Source organism: Neoarius graeffei, chromosome 26 (genome assembly GCF_027579695.1).
Source record: "Neoarius graeffei isolate fNeoGra1 chromosome 26, fNeoGra1.pri, whole genome shotgun sequence".
In the NCBI taxonomy this organism is placed as follows: domain Eukaryota; kingdom Metazoa; phylum Chordata; class Actinopteri; order Siluriformes; family Ariidae; genus Neoarius; species Neoarius graeffei.
In genome coordinates this window covers 4,342,202-4,364,988 of record NC_083594.1, presented here as the reverse complement: position 1 = coordinate 4,364,988, position 22,787 = coordinate 4,342,202, and the positions used below count along the sequence as shown (strand labels likewise).

General features: G+C 43.4%; 1 protein-coding gene across 1 annotated transcript in view; it reads left to right on the top strand.

Moving 5' to 3' along the window:
- Positions 1-22,787, top strand: part of LOC132874328 (calmodulin-binding transcription activator 1-like) — a 499,951-nt gene that overhangs the window by 171,988 nt on the left and 305,176 nt on the right. The gene's annotated exons all lie outside the window — the stretch shown is intronic.

Here is a 22,787-nt window from a genome sequence, read left to right as displayed (position 1 = left end):
CAAATATTCACAGGACTCGGTATTTTTCAGCTCATCATTATCTTTTCATCATCTCTCCCCCTCCTGAGGAGTGGAGCAGTGGTGGTGGCGGCGGCAATAAAGCCAGAAGATGCAGAGGATTGCACTTTGATTGATGGGAAAGAAGGAAAGAAAGCAAATAAGAACGCGCCATGCTTTTATGAAAGAATATTCGTCGCCAGGCCAGGCTTTTCACGCCACGATTAAAGGCGTGAATGTGTACATTAGTGCTAGACTTTTTTTTTTCCTTCTTTTTCTCCTCACTATGCTTTTAGTGCGAGTCTAATAGCGCTGTACAAGCTGTTAAAGCTTTCACAGAACTGACATTTAAAACGCCCAAGACCCAAGTGGCTTTTCCATGTGCTTTTTTATTATTATTAACAATGATATGTTGCTAAGTTTAGGAACGCACGGACAGCCAAGCGATCAAACGCCGGAGCAATGACAGGCAGTGATCACAGACTAGCGGCTGTGGTATTCATAAACAGCGCGCACACACACGAACGAAACAGGTGTTTTCTGTAATTTACTCACATGATGCTTGCTCTTCATTCCTTGACAGGCAACTTAACGATGTGTGACATGAGACAATAGGTCGTAAAACCTTCACGCCGCCCCAGTCGTAACTAAATAACATTGAGATCGTGAGATTGATGAAGATCACTAGGTCTGCACTGAAGCTGTCAGGAAAGACGTTGATTTTAGACATGTTTCTAAACATACGCTTTAATATTATGGAATAGGAAGCATTTTATTAAATATAACCCGCTTCTCAGGGTATAGCACGTCGCAGCACAGCTACACGAAGACGAACTCTTCATCTTTACGCTTTACGTTCCTTGTGAAAATCTGCTGTATATACAGTATTCGTTTCTCAAGAAAGCTTGGCCTCGATTTATTAACAAGCATTAAGGGTTAGCAGGGCTAGTACCGTCTCTCTTTCAAGGAAAGGCACGAAAATAAGGCTCAAAGTGGATCTTTTTTAGTCAAAAATATTTGAACTATTAACAGCTGTCAGTAGAAATATACGGGCGGCACGGTGGTGTAGTGGTTAGCGCTGTCGCCTCACAGCAAGAAGGTCCGGGTTCGAGCCCCGTGGCCGGCGAGGGCCTTTCTGTGCGGAGTTTGCATGTTCTGTCTATGTCCGCGTGGGTTTCCTCCGGGTGCTCCGGTTTCCCCCACAGTCCAAAGACATGCAGGTTAGGTTAACTGGTGACTCTAAATTGACCGTAGGTGTGAATGTGAGTGTGAATGGTTGACTGTGTCTATTGGCCCTTTTCCACTACCCTTTTTCAGCTCGCTTCAGCCCGACACGGCTCGTGTTTCGACTACCTTAGAGCAGCACGACTCGGCTCGCTTCAGCCCTGCTTAGCACCCAAAACTCGCACGGTTTTGGAGTAGGGCTGAAGCGAGCCAAACCGAGCCGAGTGGGGCTAGGGGTGTAAGGAGACACTCCCCTGTGCACTGATTGGTGAGGAGGAGTGTCCTCACATGCCCACACACGCCCCGCGAGCACGCTGGGATCTGTAAACACCGTAAACCCGGAAGAAGAAGAATTACGAATTACGAGAATTTCTGAAGCCTTATGCTCCTCGCCTCATCTATACGCTCTTGCCAGTATCTGTTGGCGTTGTCGGTGACAACAAGCCACAGCACCAAGACGAGCAACACTAACGACTCCATGTTTATTGTTTACTATCCGGGTCGTGAGACTACCGCTTAAAAGATCACTGATGTCACTGTTTGCGCCACCTAACGACATAACGTGACGTCCACCCACTTTCGCTAACTCCACCCAATGTGTCCACCCACTTCCAGCCAGCACGGTTCAGCGCGGTTGTAGTCGAAATGCAACTCCAACAGCCCCACTCAGCTCGACTCAGCCCAACTCAGCACGGCACGGCTCAGCCCAACTCAGCCGCGTTGGTAGTGGAAAAGCGGCATTAGTGTCAGCCCTGTGATGACCTGGCGACTTGTCCAGGGTGTACCCCACCTTTCGCCCGTAGTCAGCTGGGATAGGCTCCAGCTTGCCTGCGACCCTGTAGAACAGGATAAAGCGGCTACAGATAATGAGATGAGATGAGTAGAAATATACAGAATGGTAGAATAGAAGAAGCTGGAGCTGATTTCTTTCTAGCGCAGGCTGTAGATTCACACGGTTTATTGTTGACCCAGTTGAGTTGAGTTGAGTCATGTGACTGCAAAGAGTGAAACACCCGCTAGATTTGCCCTGTGTCCGAAATCACTCACTCGTTCACTCCTCCCTATATAGGGAATTACTGTATAGAGGACTATACAGTGAGCTCATTAGTAAAATGAAAACCGCTTTCGGACACTCCTCCGTCGCGCTGGTATTTACATCATCACTGTCGCACAATTAAAACGTGCCAGATCAGTCGGCTGGTGGGTTTCAGAATAATAAATACATGCATGTACAGTGTTTTTGTGATAAATCTATTATACTGAGCGCATTTCCAACATTAATCAATACAAAGTACCTGCAGCTTTCAGTGTTTTTAAATCAAGGCTGAATACTTTCTTCTTTGCCACTGCTTTTTATTAAATCAAATTTGAGACTTTTAATTTGATTTATTTCGGCGCGACCGCAATGCATGATGGGATATATTGCTTGGTTAATGACCATCGGTTGTACACTACTTTTCATGATGCATTGTGGGATACTTTGAGTGCACTATACAAGGTGTAAATAATCCTCACTATCATTTCAGACAGCACTACAAAATGGCGTCCTCACTATATAGCGCCCTATATAGTGAGTAGGGAGCTATTTCGGGCACAGGGTTGGTGTCCATTGAGGACTTTCTTCACTGAGACATCAGTAACACGTCATGAGCAGCAAATGAGACGGAGATTTCACAGCGGGTGAAATACGACAGCAAGTAACGCCTTTGAAGAAGAAACTAGAAGTGAATAGACCACAGTCACTACACCTGCTTATAGTGTCAGTCTAAAAACACGCCCTCGTGTGAGTTCACTAGTTAACTCACTAGCGTATACACTCCCCGGCCACTTTAATAGGAACTCGTTCTTGAGTCTAAGATCCCTGTTCTTGGCTGCAGGAGTGGAACCCAATGTGTTATTCTTTCTGCTGTTGCTGTTCTGCTGAGATGCTTTTCTGCTCACCATGGTTGTAAAGAGTGATTCTATGAGTTGCTATATCCTTCCTGGCAAAAAAAAAAAATCTCGAACCAACCTGTCCATTTTCCTCTGACCTCTCTTATCAACAAGGTGTTTGTTTCTGCCCACAGAACTGCCACTCATTCACAGACGCGCAGCTTGTGAACAGGCAAGGCAGGCAACTGCTTGGGGCCCCCTGGCCCAGGGGCCCCCCGAGAGTCGGGGCCCGAGGGCTTATTTATTTTGTTTTTTATTGTTTTTATTGTTATTTACCATTGTATTTTCACATTTGGAATTTAAAAAACTTTGGTTTCATACATTTTTTGTCAGTGTCAGATTATTTATAACATATTGGTGATGAACACTGGTCAGAAGGGCCCCCTGGAAATTTTTGCTTGGGGCCACAACAGACTCTAGAATCGCCTCTGCTCACTCATTCAGTGTTTTTTGTTTTCTGCACCATTCTGTCTGTGTAAACTCTAGAGACTGTTGTTTGTGTGTGAAAACCCCAGGAGATCAGCAGTTTCTGAAATACTCAAACCAGCAGTCCATCTGACTCAAACCAACACCCATACCACAGGGAAAGAAAGTCACACACAAATTGAGATCACAATTTTTCCCCATTCTGACGTTTGAACATTGTGAACATTAACCGAAGCTCTTGATTCGTATCTGCGGGATTTGATGTGTCGTGCTGCTGTTGAGGGATCGGCTGATTAGAGAACTGCAGAAAACAGCAGGTTGATGTAAGGAGGTTCCTAGTAAAGTGGCCGGTGAGTCTATATCCACATGTTGGTTCAGGGACTAATTCAAGTGCTACAGTACGCTGCAAAAAAAAAAAAAAGTAGCACTTTTTGTAGTAAAGTCTTAGCAAGTGAAAGTGTAGCCAAATGAAATGTATATTTCCTGTTTTAAGATAACAAAAATTATTAGACCTATTTCTAGACGTTTTTACTTGTTTCAAGTTTTACATTTTCTAATTCTGTTGGTCAATTATTTTTCTTTTTTTTTGAGAAACACTTAAAACTATCATCATGCTATCAAAGTATAAACTAAGGCCCTGTCCACACGGCAACGGATTCAGGTGACTCCGATACAATTGCTTATCGTTTAGGCCTGGCGTCCACACGGCACCGGCGTTTTGGGTGCCCAAAACGCAATCTTTTTGAGAACGGGTTCCAGAGTGGAAAGATCTGGCAACGTTGCCGTTGCGAAGTCGTCTGGATGAGTAGAACGGATTTGTTTACGATGACGTCACAACCACATGACTGTGAGTGCTTCACGCCGGGTAGAAGTGTAACGAACTCGATGCGAGTTGTCAACAAATCCTATAACTTGGTTCATGAAACGCGCTTACAAAATATTTTCACTGTGAATATTTATTGTGTAATGGTGCAAAGTGAGAGAGAGAGAGAGAGAGAGAGAGAGAGAGAAAATAGCCCTTAGGGCAGAGTCAATCCCGCCAGCAAAAATAGGGAAAAAAAGGAGCGATCTCACCTCTTCAGATGATGGTTTAAGTCCTACAATACATTTCTCAAAAAGGGCGTAGAAGAGCAAATTAATCCATCAACGTGTAGCATTCAATTTATTCCGGACCATTAAAGACGCCGCCTTCCGTGCAGAATCATACGTCATCCTCGCCGCCATATTGGATAGGTCAAAGCGGAGAATAAAGATTCATGTGCTGCGTTTAACTGTACCAACAGGTTTGCCGTCCAAATGAGATCACATGGGATTACCTTTCACAGGTGAGAAACAACAAATTAATCCATCAACGTGTAGCATTCAATTTATTCCGGACCATTAAAGACGCCGCCTTCCACGTAGAATCATACGTCATCCTCGCCGCCATATTGGACAGGTCAAAGCGGAGAATAAAGATTAGCTGCGTTTAACTGTACCAACAGGTTTGCCATCCAAACGAGATCACATGGGATTACCTTTCACAGGTGAGACTGGAAAAATACTTTTCATTGTATTTGGTCATTATAATGTAATTTTACGAACAGATTTTCCTGACTTTGTGGCTAATATGAAGTCTCGCGCATAATAGTTTATGCGCATGCGTCCTTACTTCTTCTATTGTTCTGGTGTCTCCGAAGGGACCGTCTTACAGCGCCCCTAGAGGTGTGGCATGTGTATTGCATCGTTTTCAGCAAGCATTGCGTTGCCATATGGACCTGATATTTTACTGATCGTTGCCCATTTGGACGCGATATATTTTTAAATAACATCTCGTTGTCGTTGTCGTGTGGATGTAGCCTAAAACAGCACTCGGTAGAGTGAATACCTCCACCAAGCGGCATATTAGAATATCCAGTTGACTTTCATATCTGGATCCACATACATATCCGGATTTGCATCAAAATCTAATCAAGTCTTCCTTGGCCCATGGATCACCTTTCCTCCAAATTTCATCCAAATCTGTTCACTATGTTTTGAGTTATGTCAGAAACAAGAAACAAACAGAAGCAAAAACATAACCTCCTCCTACAAAGTTGGCGTAGGTAATTACAAAACTGAACAAATGACAGATGTGTTTTGTGCTTCTCGGTGGACTAAACTTCCTTGCGTCATCAGAAGAGACATTTCACATACTTAAACGCTTAAAATTTACGAATAGAAAAACAGGAAGCCGTATAGAAACAGCGCCATCTATCCGTCTTTCAGTGAAAGTGCATGTTGCTGTGTTGTAATTTTACACCTTCAGTGAGACTCCGTGCTAGCAAATTTTTTCACTAGCTTACATAATGTCCTTGTGTTCCCGCCTCACAGCTGCAGGTTCCCCGGTTCGACCCTGAGCTTGCATTAATGTCTACGTCAACTTGCATGTTCTTCCTGTATCCATGTGGGTTTGTTCCTACAACCTCCCAGCAACATGCCAGACAACGGTCTGCCTCAGGGTGAATGTGTGTGTGATGATAGGGAAACATGGTGGTGTAGTGGTGAGCACTGTTGCCTCACAGCAAGAAGGTTCCAGTTCGAACCTCACGGCCAATGGGGGCCTTTCTGTGTCGAGTTTGCATGTTCTCCGCGTATCTGCATGGGTTTGGACCCACAGTCCAAAGTCTTTGAAGAACAGGCAAAATACCCAGCCACTGGGTTCGTACAAGCCAGTGCATACTTGGTGCCGGGCCCAAGCCCAGATAGATTGGGGAGGGTTGAATCAGGAAGGGCATCCGGTGTAAAACCTATGCCAAATTTGAAGGTCCAGTGTGAGATTAGCATGAACTGGGAGGGAGGGAGGTGGTTGTATTCCCACCTCCCTCCCAGTGTTCCCAGGATGGACTCCACCATGACCCTCATTAGGATAAAGCTCTGACTGAAGATGAACGAATGACTGATGCCCCTTTTCCACCAAAGCAGTTCCAGGGCTGGTTCGGGGCCAGTGCTTAGTTTGGAACCGGGTTTTCTGTTTCCACTGACAAAGAACTGGCTCCGGGGCCAGAAAAACTGGTTCCAGGCTAGCACCAGCTCTTTGCTGGGCCAGAGGAAAGAACCGCTTACGTCAGCGGGGGGGCGGAGTTGGTAAGACCAACAACAATAGCAAGATCGCGAAAGGTCGCCATTTTTAAGTGGTGAGAAGCAGCAGCTGTACAAACGCGAAGTCATCCATTATTATTATTATTATTGTTGTTGTTGCTGCTGCTGCTTCTTCTCCATGTTGTTGTTGCTACGATGTTTGCGCCAAGGTTTATACAAACGCAACGACGTAACTGACGTATACAGCGACGTAACTGACGTATACAGCGACGTAATGACGTGGCTCCGCTTAGCACCCCGAGCTATGGAAAAGCAAACTGGTTCTCAGCTGGCTCGCAAGTTGAACGAGTTGTGAACCAGCACCAGCACTGGCCCCAAACCAGCCCTGGAACTGCTTTGGTGGAAAAGGGATATTTGTTAAGCTCATAATCAGCCATCGCTCCCAAACATGGTCCAGGAATTGCACTGCCGTTGTCCCACGTTGGTGTTTTCCTTCCTCTAAATCCATTTCAGCCAATTTCAGCCTCGTTAATGAGCTGATGAGTTGAGTCAGCTCGGAGTAGGGGGGCTCCGAAGTGTGCAAGAGCAGGATTGAGAAACACTGAGTCACATTTTAGCATGGGGGTGGGGGTGAATCATCTCTGCATGATGTCTCCTATGACCTTTCTACCTATCCAATGGCTTAAAGAATTTTTTGGTGGAGAAATATCCGTGACGTGCCACTATTTTTGTCCAATCTAAAAAAAAAAAACCATGTTTTGGACTTGAGTTGCTATTACCTGCTACTCAGCACACTGAAATACGCTTGTGTGAGTCAAACACTTGTTCAGCTGCTCAAATCCCTTGCTCGATTTTGATGATGGTTGTTCTGTAATGACCCAATAATTAATTAATATGAACAGACAGAATGCTGAGCACTCGGGTTCGGTTGTTGTCATAATATTTTCCTCGTTATATTCCATTAGTCCATAAGTCCATGAGAGCTTGGGGGGAAAAACTCAAGAGATCCTCATGAGAGATGTGTCAGATGAGGTGCACTGAATGTCACGGATAATAAAATGCATTTGACCCCACTGAAAGAACACGGCCAAGGGAAGAAAGAACACAGCGTACTTTGCAACCTCGGCGATCGCATCTGCTATTATTCCTAAGAAGCAATTTCCAGCCCTGCTCCTTATCTGCACACTCGATTTTTCCCAGTTTTCACCTCAGACGCAACAAAACCTGATTTAGATTTATCTCACATTTTGTTCATTTGACTCCCTGACCCTCTTTTTTTTTTTAAATAAAAATAATTAAAATCTAGCACTGACAGGAAGACGGATGAGAAATTTGTGTTTGAGTAAATATCCACGAGTCGGCCCGAAACCAACCAGCAAAGAAGAAATCCCGGCCCGCTGATCCAACTGCCAAATCATTTCACGGTGCAAAACAACAAGGAGTGTTTCAATGCATGTGAAGAAGAGCACGCATTTCCTCTCGTAGTCCGAGCACATCTGGAGAAGGAAAACTCATTAGTACACGAGCCAGAAAAAAAATGAACCTGCTACAAACAACAATAACAAAGACAAAGACAAGAGGAGCTGCTGAAAAGCGAAGCAAAGAAAACACCGTGCAACTGGAATTACCATCTCCGTGCACGCAATCAGCCATCGAGGGGTTAGCGGCAGAACGTTCTTCTCATCGCTTAGCACTGTTTTAAACGAGAAAACACAAAGGCAACAAATCAGCTCACTGTGGAGAAGAGAGGGGTTTGTTTGGATTTCTGGATTTTTCTGTTTGTTTGTTTGTTTGTTTTAAACAGTCACAATGAGGAGACATTCATGTCTGTTTGTGTTTTATGTACTTGGTGCCACTAAACTAATATCCGTGTGTGTGTGTGTGTGTGTGTGTGCTGAAACCACAGGACTGCTTTGAGTTATCTCAGCATTGCTGTACACAATGCAGTCGTGAATTAGTCGTGGAACTGCTTCTACCTCATACCCACACACGTGTGGTTAACCATGGCAGAAACGGATAAGAATGAAATGAATTGTTCAGCTCTTGCCTTTTTAAATATGCTGATCCCTTCTCAGCTTTCAGAACAGCAAGGGGAAAGTAAATAGCTCTGAGGGGGGAAAAAGGTTTGGGTTCGGAGGGATCTTTTTTTTTCCAAGGTAATCCATGGATGAGCTGTGTTTTTGTGTTTTTAAATAACATAATTTGATCCATGTTCATTTTTGGATGAGGCGTGACTATGATGCGCTTTGGGCAGGGTGTCGTGTTGTAGTGAAGACCACCCAAACCGAGACCACCAAAGTGCATCAAGACCAGGACGAGATCAAGACTTTGAGGGGTTGAGATCAAGTCAAGGTCAAGGCAGGGCAAGATCAAGTCAAGACCAGAACCAGACCAGTGTGTGTGTGTGTGTGTGAAGGGTCGTGAGGGAGGGGTGACAGCCAGTGACCAAGACTATGAGGGGTTGAGATCAAATCAAGACCAAGGCATGCTGAGACAGAGTCAAGACCAGGACCAGACCAGTGGGTGTGTCTGAAGGGGGTGGGGGAGGGGTGACAGCCGGTGACTAAGACAAGACCAAGACTTTGAGGGGTTGAGATCAAGTCAAGACCAGAGTGTATCAAGACCAAGACTTTGAGGGGTTGAGATCAAGTCAAGACTAAGGCAGGGCGAGACCGAGTCAAGACCAGGACCAGACCAGTAGGTGTGTGTGGAGGGGTGACAGCCGGTGACTAAGACAAGACCAAGAATTTGAGGGGTTGAGATCAAGTCAAGACCAGAGTGTATCAAGACCAAGACTTTGAGGGGTTGAGATCAAGTCAAGACTAAGGCAGGGTGAGACCGAGTCAAGACCAGGACCAGACCAGTAGGTGTGTGTGGAGGGGTGACAGCCGGTGACTAAGACAAGACCAAGACTTTGAGGGGTTGAGATCAAGTCAAGACCAGAGTGTATCAAGACCAAGACTTTGAGGGGTTGAGATCAAGTCAAGACTAAGGCAGGGCGAGACCGAGTCAAGACCAGGACCAGACCAGTAGGTGTGTGTGGAGGGGTGACAGCCGGTGACTAAGACAAGACCAAGAATTTGAGGGGTTGAGATCAAGTCAAGACCAGAGTGTATCAAGACCAAGACTTTGAGGGGTTGAGATCAAGTCAAGACTAAGGCAGGGTGAGACCGAGTCAAGACCAGGACCAGACCAGTAGGTGTGTGTGGAGGGATGACAGCCAGTGACTAAGACAAGACCAAGAATTTGAGGGGTTGAGATCAAGTCAAGACTAAGGCAGGGTGAGACCGAGTCAAGACCAGGACCAGACCAGTAGGTGTGTGTGGAGGGATGACAGCCGGTGACTAAGACAAGACCAAGACTTTGAGGGGTTGAGATCAAGTTAAGCCCAAGACCAGAGTGTATCAAGACCAAGACTTTAAGGAGTTGAGATCAAGTCAAGACCAGGACCAGACCAGTGGGTGTGTGTGTATGAAGGGGGGGTGACAGCCATTAACAGGAAGAAACATTTCAAATTAGCAATGAGTCACATTATTGGTCGTGTTAAATCAGGGAATTTTACATCCAATCACAGTAACAAAATCAGACAGGCAATTTAGCGAAACCCTCACAATTGTTACCTTGAAATAAAATCCTTAGTCCTCTATGTCCGAGACCGAGACAAGACCAAGTGAAAATATGGTTGATTCCGAGACCTTCAAAAAGTGGTTTTGAGACCAAGACCGGTCTCGAGTCCTACAACACTAGCACGGTGTGACGAATGTGTCTAAGGTCAGGATTGTGGACGTTTTGGACAAGTTAAACAGGAGGCGGGTGTTTTGCAACAATGTGGTGTAAATTGTCACGAATTCCTGCTCCCGGAGCACCACCACTGTTCTCATGTTGTTTTTGTTTTGAGTTTGTTTGTTTCTCTCCTGTCATTGGTGTGTTATCTTACTGTGTTCACCTGTTCTGTGTTAAGCCTTTAACATAGCAGTCTGTCAGCCAGGAGCCTTGTTTTTGGTGTTCCAGTCATTCTGTGTTCTGTGTTTAGTTATCATTTATGATTATGGATTATCCCTGTTTGATATATCCATACAAATACCATACAAAGGAGAGAGAGAGAGAGAGAGAGAGAGAGAGCACTGAAACAGGCTGAAGGAACAGAAACTAGGTAGAGAAATTAAAGAAACGAATACTCTATATGGCCAAAAGTTTGTCCTTCACACCACAAAGTTACAAACACACAATTGTATAGACTGTCTCTGTACACTGTAGCATACAGTTTCCCGTTTTCAGTGGAACTAAGAGGCCCAAAGCTGCTCCAGCATGATGCTCCTGTACACAAAGCAAGCTCCATGAAGACATGGTGTGTGAAGATTATCAAGTCAAGTTTATTTGTATAGCGCTTTTAACAATAAACATTGTCGCAAACCAGCTTTACAGAATTTGAACGACTTAAAACATGAGCTAATTTTATCCCTAATCTGTCCCCAATGATGAAGCCTGTGGCGACGGTGGCGAGGAAAAACTCCCTCAGACGACATGAGGAAGAAACCTCGAGAGTAACCAGACTCAAAAGGGAACCCATCCTCATTTGGGCAACAACAGACAACATGACTATAACGTTAACAGTCCTAACATAAAGTCAGCTTCGTTGATGCTATAAACCCCTCACCGACGGAAACCCGAGCGCAAAACCGTTCACGACAACCCCAGTCCCAAAGTCAGCAAGTCAACTGCAGTTCCCAGCCACAAAAGCACCACTGCAAGAGTCCAGAGCGTCCTCCAGGCGCGACCCCCAACTGTCCACATGGGGCTGCCTTCCACAGGAGCGATGCGATGAGACTCCAACCAGACACAGGGCACCAGGATGGATCAGGCAGGTCCGAGGAGCGATTGGAGTGAAGAACTCAAGTGTCCTGCACAGAGCCCTGACTGAACTCAACCCCACTCACTAAACACCTTTGGGATGAACTGGAAGTCCAACTGTACCCATCTATGCCTGATCTCACTAATGCTCTTGGTAACAGAATGAACACAAATCCCCACAGCCACGCCCCAAAATCTAATGGAAAGCCATCCCACAAGAGAAGAGTGGAGCTCATAATAACAGCAAAGAGGGAATAAATCTGGAATGGGATTTTCAACAAGCATGTATGGGTGTGTGATGATCAGATGTCCATAAACGTTTGGCTATATAATGTATTAGGAGAGAGGACACTACCAGGAGAAAAAAGAAGAATGAGTAAAAGTACAGAACGAGGTGAAGTTTGCAATCGATATCCATCGGAGAGGAAAAAAAAAGGAGACTGAAACAGACTCTTAAGTTTTCTGAGAGAAACCTCCACATCCCTGAGATTCTTGCTGTACTCTTCAGTTCATGGTCTTACTGTTGTCAGTCATCATGGATATTCTATTCAGTTTGGGGCAGTGGGCGTGTGCCGTCCTTGACTACCATGCCGTGGAGTAGTAAGGCATCTCCTTCCCTCCACTAGCCTGGGGTGGTGCCTTGAGCAAGCACTAACAACCCCTCGCTCCCCCTGGTCAGGGTTACAACCGAAGACTGGACTCGGCAGACTGTGCGGAGGAGACCATCACCTGGTGGTTCAACGGGCAGGAAGGCGGACCCAGCAAAGCATTTGTGGAGCACGATCCAGGCACAGTGCAACACGTAGAACACTGTTGGCCATCCACTGCATCCCGACCTAGCTGCAGCTGTGTTGATTCTGTCTTGCCCCTGGACCCAGTTAGGTTGGGACGAGAGAGTGAGGCTGACGGCTGCGCAACTCTCCCTCACTCTAATCCAAGTCATGACTTCAAATTCAATTTAGAAATCGATCTCAACTCCTGCTAGTCGCTCGCTGAGAATCGTCCAGCATGGCGAGCAAAGCTCACCAGTGGCGCACATGCAGCAGAGATGAAACGCATCACCGAGGCTCAGAAGATACAAGCTGCACGGGAGCTTGAACTATCACCACCCCCATTACAGCGCCTACTCACACATGCCTGACATGTGGGCGTACCTTCAAAGCCCGGATTGACCTCATCAGTCACCTCCGGATCCACAACCGCCACCCACCAAATTGAAGTCATGGTCATCTTCAACCCCAAAGGACGAACATCATGTATTTAGTCTGCGAATAGAAGGAATAAATATCTCGAGAAGATAATAAGTGCATCTTGTTTTTAATAAACCGCTTGCGTCCTGAAGATGTCGGAACATTACAGGTTTCCTTCTGCTAACACTAGAGACTCCTTCCATAAACCTTCGAAATCTCTTTTTCCCATACCAACGATTATTTTATGTATCATGCAGCGCGTCCGCCGTACAAGTCCCTGTGATCCGCTGTTACTATAGAAACCGTAAGGTATTAAAAGGAGGGTATTAATACAGTATAAACCTGTGACTTACAGCTGCACTGTTGTCAGAGCTAAGGTTCTAGGAAGTGAATCAATTCATACCTGTCAGAATGCAGAACTTGGTAAATATCCCACGCTCTGTTTTGAGTGATGTGTTGCACTTTTCTTTTTTTCCTCCAGTCCGACACCCAACAGTGTTTCTGTGCTAAGAGTTATTTCCGCAAAGTCTCCTGTTTTGGCACTGATGGTGAGAAATTTTGAGTTAGAAACTGTGTGTGTGTGTGTGTGTGTGTGTGTGTGTGTGTTCCCCAGTGCCCATGAATCCAGTTGAGAGCTAATCTAAGGTGGAGATCAAAGTGAGTTCTGTAAAGAACATGAAAGCTGGAAGATATAAAAGAAGAGAAGCGCAATTTGAGTGGGTTCAGATGTTCACACTTCCCAGTGCGAAGCAGTCACATGTGCAGAGGTCGTGAAAGTCCAGGCTGAATGAGAACGTGTGTGCGTGATTTATATATATATATATATATATACATACATACACACACACACACATTATATACGTTATATAATCAGAAGATGTAGATGAAGCGAAACGTTAGAAATAATGCTCGAATATGCTTTGACGCCTGACTGATGTTTCCAGTAATGCGAAAATGCATTTGCTCCGAAATCCTGTGTGTTCTTTTGGGAATCTTGCACAGGACTGATTCGAGCGATTAGATCTATTATTAGTGTGACAGTGGCACAGGATTGATGCTCCACAATAGGCGTGTGTAAGCAGAAATGCTGGGGACGTGTGCGAAATGTGAATGGCGAGCATCTCCTGGATTATAACAACCCTCATTAACATTTTCACACATGGCTAGCGAACAAATGAGCACGGAGCCCAACCTCTCACGGCAGATTTATGACCCTCATATACGGCGCGTGCACGCAGCGCACCTTTCAGCGACGAGAGCACGACAGTTGCATCAAGATCTGAGAAAGGGGGATAACGCCGTTCTGCTGAGCTGCCTTCCAAATGTTGCCGGTTCAAATCCCATGACAGGACCCTCTCTTGTCCGCTTATCGCTAATTAATTATTGATTACGGTTATGACATTTAGGGATTGTTTGTGGAACAATACTGTAGCAGCAGCGGAGCGTTCTGTTGATGAAGCATTCTCTTTATAAGCATTTTTCACTCACAATGGATCCCCCTCAGGAGGAGCTTCAGAACGTCCTCATGTCTTTGACACCCTCCGTCTGGAGGTATCCTTCTGGAGCTCTGGAGCTCATCATTACGGTGACAATCCACACTGAACCACATGCTCACGGAAAAACGTGAAATTAGCACAGAAAAGAGTAGAGGAGGCATGAGAACAGAACAAACCGTGACCTGGTGCGTTCACAGGGAATTAAACATGGTCCAGCTTTCACCTCAAGAAGTTTTCCTCACAGTCAGTCAGTCATTTCACAAAACGGTCCACACAAGCAGTAAACGAGGGAAGAAAAAGAGCTCTGGTGCAGATGTTTCACCTCTGATCATTAATCACATCAGTGGTTCAAGTCTCACTGCAAATCATGAAAAAATAAACAATATAGAATTCCTTTTCAGCACATGTAACCTCATGGAAATGTGTGCATGAATATACAAATTAGACACCCCCCCTTCAGTATTTTAATTCTTGTACTGATTTGAATGTATTCGCGGTTTCTGTCTGTTTCTGACCTGTATGGACAGTAATTAGCTCTTTACCTGGTAAATAAAGAGATAAAGTGTTTTTTGGGATTGTTCATCATCAGTATTGGTTATAAAGCTGAGCACGCAGGTTCCAGCAACTAAAAGTTTCAAGGTACATCATCATCCTGTAATAATTTACAGTACATTCCGGAAGTGACAAGCCTCTTTTGTGAGCTCTTGTAACACTTCTGTAATGATTTTATTAATGGAGATGCTGTTTTAATTGAAATTGGACAAAATGGTAAAGAGGAGAGGGACCATCCGGCTTATCAGTGCACAGTTCAAAATCCAGCATCTGTGATGGTATGAGAGTGCATTAGTGCACATGACACGGGGAGCTTGTACATCTGGGAAGGCATCATTAATGCTGAATGATATATACACGTTTCAGAGCAACATGCTGCCATCTAGACAAAATCTTTTTCAGGGAAGGCCTTCCTTCTTTCAGGAAGACAACGCCAAACCGCTTTCTGCACATATTACAACTGCATGGCTCCGTAGTAAAAGAGTCTGGGTGCTAAACTGGCCTGCTGCAGTCCAGACCTGTCTCCCATTTAAAACATTTGGTGCATTATGAAGTGCAAAATACAGCAAAGGAGACCCCGAAGTGTTGAGCAACTGAAATTGTATATCAGGAAAGAAGGGGACAACATTTCTCTTTCCAAACTACAGCAGTTGGTCTCCTCAGTTCCCAAACGTTTACGGTGTGTTGTTAAAAGTAGAGGTGATGCAACACAGTGGTAAACTTGCTCCTGTCCTAACTTTTCTGAAACGTGTTGCTGACCTCAAATTCAAAGTGAGCATCTATTTTTCAAAAAACAATAAAATTTCTCAGTTTCAACATTTGAGATGTTGTCTTTGTACTGGTTTCAATGAAATATAGGGTTTCCATGATTTGTAAATCTTTATATTCTGTTTTTATTTACAGTTTACACAGCATCCCAACTTTTTTGGACTTGAGGTTTTATTTTGTAATTTCATGATTAACATTTTTCACGATACATTTCGTTTTTCATGATTTATCTCAAAACAGGGTGTAATGGCAATGTCAGTTTTTTCAAAGGAAATTCTAACTATTTTTAGGAAATAGTGATCGATTATAGATGGTACATAATTTGTATTATCACTTAAGTATAGAACTCGGATGTAAAGTTTGAATTTGTCGTTCTGCTGAAGAACAATCTCACTCATCATCGTCCACTGAATATCGAGTTCTACACAGAATATCTGTCTCTCTCTCTCTGTCGGTCTGTTTCTCTCTCTCTTTGTGTGTCTCTGTCTCTTGCTATCTTTATCTCTGTCTCTCTCACTGTCTCTCTCTCTCTCTGTCTTTGAGTATCTCTTTCTCTCTGTCTGTTTCTCTCTCTCTGTCTCTGTGTCTCTCACTATCTCTATCTCTGTCTCTCTCTCGCTGTCTGTCTCTCTCTCGCTGTCTCACTCTTTCTCTGTCTCTCACTGTGCCTCTGTCTGTCTGTTTCTCTTTGTCTCTGTGTCTCTCTCTCTCTCTCTCTGTCTCTTGCTATCTCTCTCTCTCTCTGTCTTTGAGTATCTCTTTCTCTCTGTCTGTCTCTCTTTGTCTGTTTCTCTCTCTCTCTGTCTCTGTGTCTCTCACTATCTCTCTGTCTCTTTCTCGCTGTCTGCCTCTCACTGTCTCTCTCTCTCTGAGTATCTCTTTCTCTCTGTCTGTCTCTCTCTCTTTGTTTCTCTCTCTGTCTCTGTGTCTCTCACTATCTCTCTGTCTCTCTCACTGTCTGCCTCTCGCTGTCTGTCTCTCTCTGTCTCTGTGTCTCTCTCTGTCTATCTCTCTCGCTGTCTCACTCTCTGTTTCTCACTGTGCCTCTGTCTGTCTGTTTCTCTTTGTCTCTGTGTCTCTCTCTCTCTCTCTGTCTCTTGCTATCTCTCTCTCTCTGTCTTTGTGTGTCTCTTTCTCTCTGTCTGTGTGTGTGTCTCTCTCTCTCTCCTCATCCCATCCTATCTCTTCCCAACCCTCCTCTGATCCAGGCCCGTTGTTATTAACGGTTCTTTCTCAGAGGAGCCTCGAGATGGTGCTCACTATTTAATGTTCTTAAAACAAAGGGAGGATATTCCTGCTGAGGTGGGGCGCCGCAAATCCAATTTCCCATCCTCTCTTTTAATTTGGGCAGCGATGGGCCACAGAGATTACGACACACGGTGTCCACACGCCCCTCACTGGCAACTTCCACGTGCCAACGCTGCAAAACGAAGACTGCTGCTTCACCCCCAAACGATTCGCAGATACCGATCAGCCGTCCCGAGCACCCCGACCGAAGGACTAATGTGATAACAGTCTGATAAGTAATGAAAAGAGGAGGCTCTTTAAATGTTTGCTATGCTCCCTGCTGTGACGGAGGCTCCCCGCGGTTCAGAGAAGTGCTCCGCGTTCAGTCTGAGGTCAAAACGAGCACTAAAAGAATGATTAGCGTTTTAAAGACGATAATAAAAACACTCCACATTATTAGTTTTGCCGAGACACGAGCGCCTATTGAGGAAAATTTGTTTGCATAATCTCAGCATTTTCACATATTTACAACAAATATCTGTTTCTTTATTTCTAACCATATTTATTTAAATCTATTTTTATCCATTCCTTGCGAGACTTTTTAATTCCACGGTCACTGCATTTTAGCGTGCACACACCAGCGTGGTATCTATTGGAGCTCGTCCGAGAGCACTCGGAGGCCCTATGGGCTGTTTTTCCATTAGGGTACACACAGGCACTGTGATGTATAATTGAAGCACCTACTGTATATCTTTATTTTAAATAAATACATAAATAAATAATAAAAGTTAACTAAAACCTTGTGTAAGTATTGCGTCGAGCGGTGCGTTTCTTTCCTGGTTCTACAGATCATCATTTTCATGTACAGAGACACGAAATAGCCCTGAACAAACAGCACTAAATGCTTTCATACGTGTTCTTACGTACCATGATTCGATGACGAGATGAATCGGGTTCAACCCCAGGGAACTAATTTTCCTTTTTATATGGCAATTTGCATGCAGCAGTGAGAGGACAGACCACTTCTCTTTTTTTTTTCGTCCTGCAGCGTTTTTGTGGTGTCAGCTAAAACTATTGGCATTTAAAACAACTTCCCAAGGTTAATGAGCCCCTCCATTAAAGCTCTCCTGCAAAATGGGAAGCAGCGCATCCTGGGAAATGTAGTTATGGATTGTCCAAATGGTCAGCAATAGACAGTATCTTAATCTAAACCCAAACTGGGCAGAAGATGCTGATTAATTTTCTATAACAGCAGCTCTGACAGTAGAGACGCAACAAATGACCAGTTTATATTAATGCTTTAGTTCTAATACGTCATTGTTTCCATAGTAACGGCTCGTTCACAGGGACTTTTTTATTTGGCATTTTTGGAAGGAGTCATGACTTAAAATTCTACACATACAGTGGTATGCAAAAGTTTGGGCACCCCTAGTCAAAATTGCTGTTAGAACAGTTGAGCAAGTTGAAGATGAAATGATCTCCAAAAGGCATAAAGTTAAAGATGACTCATTCCCTTTATATTTTAAGCAAAAACAATTTTTTATTTTCATCTTTTACATTTTCAAAATGACAAAAAAGTAAAAGGACCCGAAGCAAAAGTTTGGGCACCCTGCATGGTTAGTACCTAGTAACTCCCCTTTTGGCAAGTATCACAGCTTGTAAACACTTTTTGTAGCCAGATAATAATCTTTCAGTTCTTACCTGGGGGATTTTCACACATTCGTCCTTGCAAAAGGCTTCCAGTTCTACAAGTTTCTTGGGCTGTCTTGCATGCACTGCTCTTTTGAGATCTATCCACAGATTTTCAGTGATGTTTAGGTCAGGGGACTGTGAGGGCCCGGGCAAAACTTTCAGCTTGGGCCTCTTGAGGGATTCCATTGTAGATTTTGAGGTGTGTTTTGGATCATCGTCTTATTGTAGGACCCGTCCTCTTTATAACTTCAACTTTTTTACAGATGGTGTGATGTTTGCTTCCAGAATTTGCTGGTATTTATTCGAATCCATGCTTCCCTCGACCAATGAAATGTGCCCTGTGCCACTGGCTGCAACACAACCTCAAAGCATGATCGATCCACACCCATGCTTCAGAGTTGGAGAGGTGTTCTTTTCCTGGAATTTGGCCCCCTTTTTTCTCCAAACATACCTTTGCACATTGTGGCCAAAAAGTTCTATTTTGATTTCATCAGTCCACAGGACTCGTTTCCAAAATGCATCAGGCTTATTTAGATGTTCATTTGCAAACTTCAGAATAAAATCAATTATTTTATTATTCAGAATGCTCAGGAGTTGCTTAGAGGAGCCCATGGCTGTTGATTTTAGGGACAAGTTTGAGGAGTCAGAGAATTTATACAGCTTTGAAATCTGCATCATCTGACCTTTCCTAACGAAGAATTTGAACAAGCCGCAGCTCAATAAGCTAATTAAGGTCTGGAAGCTTGGTAAAAGTTACCCGAGAACTCAAATGTATTGGGGTGCCCAAACTTTCGCATGGTGTTCCTTTTCTTTTTTTTCACTCTCCAATTGTACAAAACAAAAATAATACACAAATCTTGCAGAAAACGCTGAAAAGAAATGTGTCGTCTTTACCTTTATGCCTTTTGGTGATCAGTTCATCTTCTGCTCACTTAACTATTCACAGTAACGGACATTTTCAGCAAGGGTGCACAAACTTTTGCATGCCACTGTATGACATATAGCTCGTGTTAATACAAAAGGATCGCGTTGACCTTGTTTTAGGAGGCGTGGTCATGTGAGTTGCGCTTGATCATTAGTAAGTCACATGACCATCAGAGAGTAAAGTTGGGGTGGCTGTGAGACCCAAAGGAATTAAAAAAAAAAAGTCATGACTATTTCCTTCCATTTTAACCAAAAATGCAGTGATCCATTATTATCCATAATTCCTTTAATAAATATTAGTTTAAAAATCCCACACCACTTTGACTTTATTTTAAAGAGCTACGCATGTCTTTAGTCGTCATAGAAACCGCTTTTAATGACTTGGTTGAGAAATAATTAATGAGAATTCAGTACACAGAGGAGCTGATTATATTTTTGTCAAATACCATGTTGTTTTTTTTTTCAGTTATTGCGCTGTATTGATGTTCAGAAAAGGAATAGCCAATGAGAGTCATGCATTTTTCCTGTTTCTGTTTTAAAGCTGGCTCACTGCATGCTAAGCTCAGGGATATTGATATGATGGCCTGTGAAGTAGTGGATGCTTTTGTGAAAAAGAAGTTTAGATCTGGTTTTATAAGATGAAATTTAATACAGTTTGGTGAATTTGCACTTTACCGTACCGCTGGAACGATGCGAAGGGTGAAGGAACTAAACCGAACCCCTAACCCAAACCCACACATGAGTACAAAGAGAAGTATATACCGCATGACACATTTCTGAATACGTGGTACGGTAAACTGTAAAATAGCCTGTAATTTAATAGCAAAGCTTGATATTTAAGAGAATATGGAAAAGCATCGACCTGATTTTTGATGGCTTTTGTGACCGTGTGTACGAAGGATGTCCGTGTACCACCACAGGGAACCCGATCGTAAGTGCAAGGCACCGTATCTCATAAATACTTGACCACCGGATAACGAAATGTATTTATCTTTATTTACATAACATAGATGGATTTTTATCCAGCACTTATTTTTAATTTGCTTTTTAAAAAATATCGTGGGATTATTTGCTAACACTGTCGCAGCCCTCGGCATTAAGAACAACAGCAAAGAGTCTCTGACGGGTGCATCCGCGTTTTATTCCTCTTGAACACCGGACATCGAACACCATACACCAAGCATCGCGAAAACTACACAAAACAAAAATAATTAACATAACGCGGTTCTAAACAAATACACTGCGCTCAAAGTCTTGTACTAAACCACAGTTCAACCAGTGCACCGAACACAAACAAAACACACTCAGTAAACAGCACACACACTTCACACTGTGCATGAATGACACATCAGGATGACGGACAGCAAAGATTTATAGCATACCGCATTAAACGTCTGACAGAGGCACACGGGGGATATATAACAGTGTTCCCGAAATATCGTCGGACACCGGTCATGACAGACGAAAAATTCAGTTGTCCTACGTAATTAACATAAACGTCAGTCAACCTGACCGATAGCTATTGTAATTAATATAAACATCCAAATCTAAATCAAAGTCCTTCCCACGCCTTACAGTACCTGGTACTCCTAGGCAGTCTCCCACTCAAGTACTAACCAGGCCAACTCTGATGGTGGCGCATCGGGCGACGCCGATCTCCGTTTCCATAGCCCTCGGCCTCTCGTCTATTACATAGCTAGGGTTACAGTGGGGGGCTAGTCCTCTGGTAACCACGAGAGTTTAACTCCCCATGCATATCTGTATTGCAGCGTGCCTTGCCAGATGGTAGTAGGTACCATTTTTATGATGGTCTTTGGTATGACCCGACCGTGAATAGAACTCCCGATCTCCCAATCAGAGGCGGACACGCTACCACTAGGCCACTAGTCGGTACATCCAAATCTAAAACATGCCTGAATTTAACGTGAGAAAAAAAACACTCACAAATATCGTATTTATCGCAACTTAATAAACAAAGTTCTAATACTCCATGCATCGATGTCTCTGTGTGGTTTCACACACTGTAAAAAAAAAATCCGTTGTTTTTACGGAAAAATACTGGCAGCTGTGGTTGCCAGAATAATCCTGTTAAAATACAGTGAAATGTAAACAACATTACAGAGTAACTTGTACATTTCACTGGGATTCCATGTACAATTAATGATAACTAAATGTAAATTTTAATGATAACTAAATGTAAATTTTACAGGTATTCAATGTACAATAATCAATACATAACTGTTAATTTTACGGATATTCATTGTACAATAAACAATGATTGCATGAACATTTCACCGGGATTCAGTGTAAAATTAGCAGTTTCAGCATGATATTTTATTACAGATATTTTATTTGATTTAGAGTTTTACGAAATGTGCCGGAGAGCCTCTACTGACACTTTTAAATTTTTTTAACAGGGCAATGATGTAATTTTAACTATCACATTCTGTTTTAGTATTACAGTTTGTCTGTGTTTAAACTACAACAATTTGTAAATTCTACAAAAAATATGATCAATTCAACATATTCTTACTGTTAAATTAACAGTGGTATTTGGTTAGGAGTTTTACAGTATATTGATGTAAATTACACACTGCTTCATTGTTGTATTTACAGTTTTTTAATGTCATGATTTTACATAAATTCACTGTTAATTCTACGGACATTTTTTACAGTGCATACCTTAAATACACGTCAATGGTGCACAGAGTTTTCTCACAGCGACCTACTTAGTTCATTGAGAAGATACGTTATCGATCGATATGCTGTCCGAATGCATTCGCGCCATATTTGTTTACCTTGTCACTGTATGGATGGCTCTGATTGGTCTGTCTATTGAGGCCTCTCCCTTTATCCAATCAAAAGTCGCCTTACTACCTCTTTTGGTTGCTCGCTGTCAAAATGTCCATGCTGAACGCGGCCGGTAAAAGCGTGCATTGGTTTATTGGGAAAAAAATGCAAAATCGGACACCGTCAAACCGCAAGTTGCTTTCAAAAGGAAAACGTCTGTCAGTTCTGAAGGGGGGGAAGCAGCCATGTCGTCGATTTCAAGAGGCATGGCGAGTTGGGAGGCCTGATCTTGATGCAGGCTGTGAGAGCTTTGATGAGCAGGATGAGGAAACTCACAACCGTCTGCTTGAGAAATTCAGAAATGAGCTTTGATGTGTTCAATGATCAACTGATACAAAAAATATCATCAGTAACGGACCGTTTCAATGTGCTGGAAAGGACATTGTCGAATAGGACATTGTGGAATAAATAATAGTCCTTGATTTTCTTGCTTGTTTTCATTCATTTTACACAAAGCTAAAATTGTCTGACAAGGTCTGAAAATGTCTGACAATATGACTGATGTTAAGGAAAGTTTTTCGGGAACACTGTAAACACAGCAGTGAGCGTCTGGAGCGTCACAATTACAGCTCCGCCCAGAACATGAATAATGAGTGAC